At 42.9% G+C, this 8,736-nt stretch overlaps 1 long non-coding RNA gene across 1 annotated transcript; it reads right to left on the reverse strand.

Annotated features, from left to right (window-relative positions):
* Positions 1-6,121: 6,121 nt before the first annotated feature.
* Positions 6,122-7,605, reverse strand: LOC113957577. The gene is made up of 2 exons (XR_003531217.1): positions 7,440-7,605; positions 6,122-6,313 (listed from the first exon to the last, which is right to left on the reverse strand). It is a non-coding gene; the product is annotated as an uncharacterized LOC113957577 (long non-coding RNA).
* Positions 7,606-8,736: the final 1,131 nt, after the last annotated feature.

Raw genomic sequence — 8,736 nt, forward strand, 5'->3', positions numbered from 1 at the left:
CAGCCCCTCAATGTCCTTCCTGAGCTGAGGGCCCAGAACTGGACACAACACTCCAGGGGTGGCCTCACCAGTGCTGAGGACACAGTTGAAAGACAGACTCATTTTCTTCAAGGAAAGGCCTCCTCAGGTGAAACATTTACCACAGGGACACAACAAGGCCAGGAGAGGCTCAGATTCCACTCCCTCTACACAAGGGACCAGCTGGAGTGAGGCTGCTAAATTTAGGGGAGTTTTCTGGATTTATATTGGCAGAACAGCCCAGAATTTGTCCCAAAGCATCTGAGATCCAAACTATTGAGATGATGATACAACATCTGCCCTCTTTCCCCAAAACCTCCCTTCGCTATTTAAAGCCAATAAGTGGAAATAATCCACAACAATAATATTTAATTGCTGGGCACTTGTTTATTGTAAATCTGTTTGGATAATCATTTCCTATTCCTCCAGGTGACACATTCGTTTTAGTGGAGTTTCTGAGTTCAAATTACTTCTTAGGGTGGAGAGCTTTGCCTCTTGACCTCCATCAAAGTCATTTTCCACTCCTGAAATGTGGCCACAGATCAGACATTTTGCAAAAAAACTTGCAGTTTTTAGGAGGGGGTTGGCTATAAACAGGTATTTGTGTTTTCTGCTCTCAGCACTCTCAGGAAACAAGGGGATTTCACAGCAGATGGGCAACCAAATTCATCTTGAACCTCCAAAAGCCATTTGGAGCAAAGTTGAGGGATTTAAAGCACAGGAGTTGATGCAGTTCTAATTCATCCTCTCATCTCACCCATTGCAGTTTTAAGCAATCTTATGAGGAAAGGGTCTTAAAGGCTTTTGGGTTGGGGGGGGGTTAAATTTCACTTTTTATTCTTTGGGGGAACATAGGGGGGATTTTTGAGTTCCTTTTTTTCGCCTACACTTTTTTCCCCCCTAATTAACATCCAAAATTGATGATATTAGAAGCCCTGGGAGATTGCTCACAGAACACTCCCTTCTTCCAGCAGGCAAAAAACTCTCTTTTTTTTTTTTTCCCCTCCCTGCTAATCCTCAGTTAAAAAGTCTTTTAATATTTCTATTTTTTCCAACAGCAGACTGAATCCATTAACAAACTCTGAGAACAGAGCTGAAAACCCCCGAATTTGCTCATCTGTGCAAATTTTCCTCCTGTTTCCTCCTGTCCATTTCCACGACTAATTTAATCAACTTCTCCCACATCTCCAGTATTTATCATAAGCTCTCCTACTTTAAGCCAAAAACCCTAAAAAGGACACAAAATCACGGCATTACATTAATCAGAAATAAAGCTTATTTAAGCCCAAATATGATTTAAATGCTAATGAGGGGTGACAGTTGTGGAGTGGCAGAATGGGAACGGGAGCACAGAGCAAACCAGTGCTGCACTGGGAGCCTTTCAGTGTCCTGTAATTAGCTCTTAAAAAGGATCTTTCCTATTATTTAACGACCAATATCCCTCAGAAATGGACTAAAATCAAATCCTCCACTCAAATACTACTGTAGAGGTTTATACTGCAAATTTAGCCTGTTATTAATCACTATCAATTGAGCTTTGTTTTGTTTTCCACAGATGAGATCTGATAGTCCCCAACAGGTGAATTCTAAACACTAAAAGCTGTGAACGTTTTTAAGACTGTTTGTCACTTCCCAGGTCTTTACAGACTCAATAATTGCTTTTTGATACACCTGGGCTTGTTATTTGAATAGATTTCTTTGAAATATCGATTATATTTTGAGGAAATAGAAAGGGTTTGGTGAGGAACTGGAACCCAAAACTGCACCAGGAACTGGATGCAGCACAAGAGCAGAGAAATACAGACAACAAAAGGAGCAGAAATATGAGTCAAAGGCCAAGCTTTGAAAAATAAGGAATTAAAAAAATTATTCTACCAATTTTTCTTTGCAAACAAAATCCCTCATTTTGAAGGAAAATTCAGAATGGGAAATGTGGGAAAGCAATACTGGTTTTAGTGGTTTGTCACTATTTCTTCTAGAACTTCCTAGACTTCTAGAACACTCCATTTTCATTTTATTCTCTGTTTTAAAAAATGGTGCTTGAATATCCCAAGCACCAAAAGCCAGTACATGGAATCACAGAATCATGGAATCATTTAGGTTGGAAAAGACCTCCAAAATCCTGGAGTCCAACCCTGACTGTCCACTGTCATTCAGTTTTGTTTGAAGCTCTTCAGTGAACCTGAACTTGATGAACATTTTTCTGCCTCTAGGGCTGTACTTTAGGGAATAATTTATTGAAAAGAAAAAATAACTAAAAAAAAAATAATTTAACAGTAAAAAATTAACAAAAAAAATTAACAACAACAACAAAAAAAAAAGCTTCCAAAGGCAGGGACTGAAATTTTCAAAGGTTTGAAAAGTTGGAGCTTTCCAAATTCCAGACATTTTCCCAGCTGTGAGTGATTTCTGCTGTTCCTGGCTTTGCTCTCTGAAAGCCTCAGCATGCCCAGGTACCAGGGAGTGGCAGAGATCCCCTCTGATAACCACTGGATCTGGAAACAACAGCACAGGATCTGCAACCTCTTGGGGACTTCAAAGGGAAAAATGTCTCCCATTGCCACTGGAAACATAAATAGAGACACAAGTCTATCAAGACACACTGGGGGATTTTATATCCAATGCTGAGAGAGGAAAAGCTGAGTGGAAGCTCCTCAAAACCTGAGCTGCCCAGTGCAGGATGGTGTTTAATTAAAATAAACAGCATTTGGGCTGCTCTGACCCTGGCAGGAAATAACAACATAAAAAATTATAATTATATTTTTAAAATCCGAAAGAATATTTTAAACCAAGTGCTCCAACCCTTTGATCTCCTCCCTGACCTTCCTACTGTAATTTTCCAAAGCACCTCCCCTTTGCACTGTCCTTTAGCACTGCTCTTAAATGTTTATGTCACCTGGAGCCCAGGGCTGGAATCCAAAGCAGAGCTCTGCAGGTGGAAAGTGCTGGGAACTCCCATAAAAGCATGGAACAGCCTTTAATTGATGAAGTAACGATCATGTTGCAGCACAGTAAGACAAGAAGTGCTGGTGTAATAAGGGAAATATGTTTAACCCAGCACCAATTGTGGCAGAGCTCCGGGGAGGGCCCAGCCCTGCAGGTCCCAGAGTCTCTCCCAGCCTCAGGTGCCTCTCACTGCTCAGCTCTGGAGTTGTGCAAGTCCAAAATACATGAGCAGACAGATGAGCTTTCAGCTTAACTGGCAATCCATCAAATCTTCATCTCCCCAGTAATCCTTTTAGGCCATCAAAGGCCAGGATTGATGGAACGGGACATGTGTCAATTGGCTCGTGCATTACCCTGATAAAACAGCCCCATTTAAACAGGGGCTGGGAGTGGCTCTGAGTGCAGGAACACTTCCTTATCAGGAAAAGGTATAATCTCATCTGAAAAAACACAGCTTCAGCAAGGAAATGTGGAAGCATCAGGAAAATAAGTGGAATAGTCAGCAAAATATGTACAGACACAGCTCCTGCGAGTGGAATTCCTGCCCTCAGAAAAGTGTTAATTCAAAGGTTTCCTGTGTCCTGCAGTCAGTGATTTGTGTAACTCATCTCCAGGGCCACAACAGAATAATCAGTGCCTTACAAATCTGCAAACTTATTTTATTTAATCTTCCTTGTGCATTTTATTTAATCTGAGTTCCTCACTGTCCTGGGGAATTTAAAATCTTCCTGCTCAGCGCTGGTGAAGCTGAACAGGAGCAGAAATGGGTTACAAGGATTTTAATTTCAGTAAGATTTGCTCTTAGGTGAGGCCCAGACTTCAGCATGCAAACAAAAGCTGTGCCAGATATTAAGATTCAATTGCTCCTTAAGAAGTCATTGCTCTGCATTTAAATATTTTCATCTTCTAGATCCCTTTTTTCCTGTCCTTCGCATTCACATCATCTGTCTCATTATAGAGATGAAATTCAAATGATCCTAAAATCAATACAGCAAGTTCAGTGCTGCTTTCCAGGTATTTTCAGTCACACGGTCTCAATCCAACTTGCCTTCCCAGGTAATTTCCCAATCTCAGATTCAGCTGAATCACAAAAAATATCAGCCCACCTAAAGGCAATTCTGCTCCAATAGCACTTGAAAATCAAAGTCAGTCACTCTGCTTTAATCCTCATTCTTCCCTTTGTTTTAATTTCCCATGGTTGGAAAAAAAAAATCAACTCTAAGCACATTGGGGGCAGGAAGAAGTTTCTATTTTATGCTTTGTTAATATATTTCAAATCCATGGGAATTACACTAATGTGTTCTACTGAGATTTGTATTTATAGCAAAACTAAGTATGGAGGTGATCATTAAAATTTGCATTTCCTTGCAGGAAATAGTTCTTTTTTCTGAGCAGGTGACACGATGGGACGTCAACACAAATACCTGATTCCCATTCCCAGAGAGACCTGGAGCATCTCTAAGAAAGCAACAGTCCCCTGTCAGAAGTGTTGGATTCCACCTTAAACTTTATCCCACCAACCTGCTCTGCTGGAAGGTGGGTTGGAAGCAAGACAAGGGGAAAAAGTCCTTGGCCCCAAAAAGCCTTTTTTAATGCAGCCGAGTTCCTTGGCTCCAAAGGGCAGCCCCCACATGCAATAATCCATATTTTTTAGGGAATAACTTGATAAATGGCAGTCCAGCCCCTGGCTGTCAGTGGGAGCATCCTGGGCTTGCAGGAACAGCTGGATTTGGACACTTGGCTCTTAAACACACTCTGAGCAATTAGAACCCGACACTCATTTGTCTGGCACAAAGCCCAGGGCACTATTTCTTCCTCCTCCAAGGGTGTATTTATTTCATTTCAAGGTTATATTCTGTTTATACCCCTTTTATTAGTTCTGCAGCACAACATCAACGTTGGACACTTTTATGAACATGCTGATTCTTTTTGGCAATTTTTATGACAATGATTGGTCTCTACCTGGTTTTCCTCCCCCTTCTATTTGCATCCTATTAATTCAAGGCTATTTTTTACAAGTCAGATAAGACTGGAACAGAGGATAAGACTGGAACAGAGGAGCACAGTTTACACAGTGGGCACTCTCAGGGAGCTTGGAAAAAATGCCATTTTTTTTCTCCCTACCTCAGATTTTCCAGAAGTCAGACCAGAGTTAACCATCCTGGTGGAAGTCAATATGTCTAAACTACCTTCCCCCAACTCTGCAGAGTGGCAGGAGCAGGGATTATAGCCCTGGGTGAAGGCACTTGGCATCAAGAATCAAAGCAAAACAACTTCCCCTAAATCACATCAATCTCCCCATTCCCAACATTCACCTTCCCCAGGTCAGGGTGATGCTAAAAAAATTACTTCTCTATTAATAAGGGCACTGGGAGTTCACTTGGAAATTCTGGCTCCTGTTTCAAGGCATCAGAAAAGATGTTCCCCTCCTTCATCACCAAATGGCTTTGATGGAAAGTCTCCAGGAAGGTTTTCCTTGCACTGCTGATAAACTAAAGAGCTCCAAATGCCAAGGCACAAGTGAAAATAGTGCTGCAACCTGGAGAGGGTTTCCTGCCAAAAAGGACAGAAATTATACAAATTAGGGAACTTTAAAGAATTAAATAAGGAAGGAGAATGAACTTTTCTTATTTTTTTTCTTTTCCAGAGGCATTAATGCTACTGCAAAGTGCCCTGAAGGCACAAAAGAGCTGAACAACAACCAACCATCTTGACTTGTGTGATATTGAATATTTAGTGCAGATATTGAGACAGGACGGGCAAGAAAACTGATATTTGTTTTTACAGACACTCCCTCAGCCACAGAAAACATCAAACAGTTCTGCTTTAATTACATATACGTGTCAGAAATCACATTTAGCTGCAACACAGCAAGAGTTGCTCCTGTTAAGCTATTTTTAACCAATGTTTACAGCAAAGCTGTAAAAAAAAGTCCAATCTTTTCGTTACAGATTAAGTTAGAAGTTTATTTTCAAATTTTTTTAAATTTTATTTATTTTATGATCATATATCTTGAAAAATTTCAGAAAAAGGCCAAAATACAGGGCAAGGATACAAATGGCTTCTGTAAGATGGGGGGTTGTCATAGAAATCCCAGGAAATCTGGGAAAAACATACAGTGAAATTAGGCTTCTACTAATGAGAATCTGAACAATAATTATTATCTTGATTTTTTTAATTTATTATTAAAGTAAGCTTAGATCTAACACTATTTTACTCAATCACAAGGTGATTTAAGCACTTAATTGGCTGCAGTTCTCCACAGCTTTCCTTGGGGTAAATCTCTGTGGGTTTTCCATTGGGGAAATCTCCCTCAGCAAATGGATGGACACAGTGACTGTGGGCAAGTCTGAAAGGACAGAGGGGAATGGCAAAATTAGGCATGAGAAACTTAATTATTGGGAAAATCCACAATTATTCCCCTTGTGAGCATTCCCCTCCCAGGTTATGGGGAACACTGAACTAGAAATGTCATCCCAGCTGCAGGGAACACGTGGGTGTCCCCAGAGCATCCAGAGTTGGTCTGTCAGTGGAATCATGGAATGGTTTGGGTTGGAAGGGACTTTAAAGCTCATCCAGTGCCACCCCCTGCCATGGGCAGGGTCACCTTCCACCAGCCCAGGTTGCTCCAACCTGGCCTTGGACACTTCCAGGGATCCAGGGGCAGCCACAGCTTCTCTGGGAATCCCAGCCCAGCCCCTCCCCACCCTCCCAGGGAGGAATCCCTTCCCCAAATCCCATCTCACCCTACTCCCTGGCATTTAAATCCATTACAGTGACAGGTTAAACCCAAGTCTTTCAGCTGCCTCTGGGCTGGGGCTGGGGAGGGTCTGAGACCCCCAGTGCTGCTGGTGGGATGGAGCTGGAGCTGCCAGAGATGGGCAAGAACATGGGATGGTTTGGGTGGGAAGGGACCTTGGAGATCATCTCCTGCCTCATCAACAGGTTCTGCTGGAAGCAAATGATCCCAGTTGATCCAATATCATAGATAGAATCATAAAATCATGGAATGGTTTGGGTTGGAAGGGACCTTAAAATCATCCAGTGCCACCCCCTGCCATGGGCAGGGACATCTTCCACTATCCCTGGTTACTCCAACCTGGCCTTGGACACCCCCAGGGATCCAGGGGCAGCCACAGCTTCTCTGGCAATTCCATCCCAGCCCCTCCCCACCCTCACAGGGAAGGATTTCTTCCCAGTATCCCATCCAACCCTTAAGGCCATTCCCCCCTGTCCTGTCACTCCGGGCCCTTGTGGAAAGGCCCAAGGACTGTTGGTCTGAAGCACTTTGCACTTTGCAAACCTCAGTCTTAGATTGGGGAAAACAAAATCTCTTCTTTACTGGTTATTTCCATTCATGCTGCATGAAGGATCATCTCCTTTTTTGCTTCCCATTACTCTCTTAATCACATATTTCACATCCCTGAGAACTTGACTGGAAAACATTCAAGTGGCACAAGGCTGGAAAGACTCACGGTGGGATCCTTCAGGGAACAAATGGGTTCTTCTGGTTTGAACAGAGAGGAAACCTCCCTCATGTCAGACTGAGGTGAAGAACACACAGTCTCAGGTGTTCTTTGCAGAAAAAGTGTGAAGCAGGAGAGAGGAGAAAAGGCTCTATTAGTATTGTTGATCCACGGTTTGATGAAAGCTTAAAATGTAAATGAAAAGAGAGAGAATAGGGATGAAGCATCTTTAAACTTACAACAAATCATTTTATATTGATAGAGTCCTGGGCTTAAATCCAAGCACAGCTATTGCCTTAATGCAGACTGATTTCAGGAGACTTAAAAATAGCCAAGATCCTCTGGTGATTGGCAGCATCGTGGAGACAGCTGCCAAAGTCAAATTGATTTTTTTTTTCCCTTTTGAAGGACTCCACGTAATTTAAGCAAAGCTACAAATTAAAGCACACACGCATGTGACTCCTTGATAATTTAATACACCCAGTCCCCAGCAGGGGAGCTGCTCCTGCAGCCTCACCTTTGAGGAACTCAGGGAAATCATGGGCAGACTGACCCCAAAATGCCGGGGAGGGTCCAAGTGGGGGATTTGGCAGCCCTGCACTCTGTGTGCTCGTGCCCAATTCAGCTGAGTTCTGACAAGAATGAACTCCAGAGCTTCAACAAGTAGCAATTCCTGGTATTCTGCACTCCCAACAGATGGGACCATTTCAGGATTTTCCTGGAAACTCAGTTACACTCTGTACCCACCACGAGGTCACCCAGGCCAGAGCAGTGAGAGCAGGAAAAACTCCAAATCTTGCTAAACCAGAGAACTCCAGAGGACAGCACAAGGCAGGAGTTCAGGTGTGGTGAGATTTTTCCTTTCCCAAATGTTAAAACCTTCAGTTTGCACCAAAATCTGAGGTGGTGGGCAAAGGCACTGAGGAACTGGGGGGGGGGTGGTGTTCAGAAGCATTTTCTTATGGCACTCATACATCTCTCTGAGGTTTCCAGCAGTAAAAGAGATGGATTCCAATGTGCATTACAGGCCTGATCAGTTTTCAGCTCGTAACATTTTAAAAATAAACCCCATGTCAAGCCCGTGGCACAGGGAAAACCTCCCGGAGCTCATTCCAGAGCACTGCTGGGAGATTTGCTGGGCTCGGCCAAGCTCCAGCCTGCCCGTGTCACACAACTGAATCAGAGAATCAGAGAATCATAGAATCAGAGAATCAGAGAATCAGAGAATCAGAGAATCAGCTGGGTTGGAAGGGACCTCAGAGATCATCAAGTCCAACCCTTGATCCAACCCCGCCGTGGTTCCCAG

The sequence above is a fragment of the Corapipo altera genome, unplaced genomic scaffold (assembly GCF_003945725.1).
Source record: "Corapipo altera isolate COAL_440 unplaced genomic scaffold, ASM394572v1 171, whole genome shotgun sequence".
Classification (NCBI taxonomy): domain Eukaryota; kingdom Metazoa; phylum Chordata; class Aves; order Passeriformes; family Pipridae; genus Corapipo; species Corapipo altera.